Here is a 2,284-nt window from a genome sequence, read left to right on the forward strand (position 1 = left end):
TCTCACTTCTTCTTCAATTTGATCAATAAACATTTCTTCATCACTTTCATCACTGATTTCCAGGTTTTCAAAGTCCTCAAGTATTATATATGTCCACTCAGGACCCTTGAATTCATTATTCAGTCTTTTAAATTGTCGACTCCTCCTTCTGGGTTTCTCTGTGGTTGGTCCAGACTGACTTGTTACTTTGTCTACTTGATCAGGTTCAAGGCCATATTTCAGTCTTTTGATAAACCCAGGCCAAGTATCACCTTTTCTGAGTCTTTTAGCAGGCACTGTGCTTTGATTTTCTTCAAGTGTTCTTTTGTTTTTGTTCAGTTGTGGTACACTTTGCTCATTTTCATCTTCTGTTTTACTCTCTATCTGACCTTGTCTAGGGCTTATTGCTTTTTCCAGTTCTGCCCTGATGGGTTCTTCTATACTACTCTGACTTTGTTCAGGATTTTTCTGGATTTGGCTTTGACTTTTATTTTGTTTACCTTCTGCTTCCTGAACACCTTTTTCTATACCTGTCTGGTCCTGCTCAGGTCTTGTAGTTTCTTGATTGTCTTCTGCCTGAACGTTTGCTCTAATACCTGTCTGTCCCTCCTCAGACTCAGGAGTGTTGTTGCTGTTTTCCTCTGTCTGAGTGTAATGTTCTTTCCTTATTTTGTCCTCCTCAGAATGACTATTGGCTTTGATTTTTGTAATCTGAGTGCGTTCTTCTATTCCTGTCTCATCCTCACTATCACTTTGTCTATCTAGATGTGTTTGACTTCTTGGTCTCACAATTATTTCAGGCATGTCGACTATGGGTATCCATTTATCCTGACTGTCAGGTTCTGTCATACTTTTGGTTTGACTGGCATGTATCCAATTTTATTATGCCTTTACATTTTACAGCTGCGGTGGGCTGGTCGAGCACTCTGTCAGAAGAATCGGGTTTTGCTGGGGGAGAATTATCGATTACCCACTCGGGGTCCGGGAGTAGCCACAGAGGGGTGTCACGCTGGCGTTGCACTTAGCGGAGGATACCTGTCCTGATCCGCACTTGTCCTGTCCGTTTGACACCTGATTAATCGGGAGCCTTTTCCTTGTCCCAGCCCGTGGCCAGAGTTGGTTTCACACCATTCTAGGTAAATATAATCTATGAGGTATGTCCTTGTACTGTTTCCCTTTTTCACCCATCCCAGGTACCAATGTCTAAAAGTAATTTTGCAATATTTCTACAGATCATTGCTTTGATCGTTATTGTCTTATTTGAACAAGTCTTTACCTGCACTTATTTAGACTGTGATTCACAAATATTTGCATAGATAAAGTGTTTAAAACTTCCCAGAGTCTGTGGTTATTTTATTAAGGTAAAAGTAATTTTATATCTATTATGCTCACACTCTTGTTCCCTTAGGACTTAGAGCACAAGTGACAAGGATGTGGTAAGTTATGGTGTACAGGGATAAGTCCTAAAATAAACTAAACTGATAAGCAGGTGGTTAAGGCAGGATTACCGGTTCAAAGTGTGTGTGTTTATGGGCCCAGGTGAGTATGGTAAACAGAGCTGGTAATCCAGCGCCATCACCTCCCTCCCACTTTCTATGTGTACAGTCATTTGGTTAGCTGCATAACAGAAATGGAAGAAAGACAGGTGAAAGAGAAGAAAAGAGAATGGCAAAGCGTTAGTGATATAGTACAAGAAGAAGAAAGGATGTGGACAGAGACTAGGGAGAGAGATAGGTGAACTAGAGAAATGTAAGTTAAAGAGAGAAAGGCGAGGGAGCCCAAAAGAAAAAACAGAGCCAGAAAGAGGAAGAGGTAGGTTGAAAAAACATTGGAAGTTAAGTAAGGTGTTTAGAGGAAGGTACAGGGTAATCTAGAAACAGGTGAGGTAAAAAGAGGGAGTGAGAAGTATAGGAAGACAGAGAGGTTATGAAGTGTGAAAAATATAGAGAGATGCAAGGAGGTAAGAGGGTATTGTAGTAGAGAGATAGGCGCCAAATGAAAAGAGGCACTAAAAAAGTATCCGGGTCTGTCACACTTTTGGTATGACCGGCATGTATACAATTTGGTATGCCTTTACATTTCACAGCTGTGGTGGTAACCAATATGACATGATGTGGTTTTCCCCACCTTGGTGCTAGGCACGATTCTCGGGTGTGCTCCTTTATCACTACCCAATCACCTGGATTCAGGTCATGTGCTGGACTCGATTGTCTGACCACAGCATCTTCCTCCACCTGGTGAGAGATAGAACGCACTTGATCAGCCAGCTCTTTGCAGTACTCCAATACTCTGATTCAATCGTTAC

The sequence above is a fragment of the Lissotriton vulgaris genome, chromosome 3_1 (assembly GCF_964263255.1).
Source record: "Lissotriton vulgaris chromosome 3_1, aLisVul1.2, whole genome shotgun sequence".
Lineage (NCBI taxonomy): Eukaryota > Metazoa > Chordata > Amphibia > Caudata > Salamandridae > Lissotriton > Lissotriton vulgaris.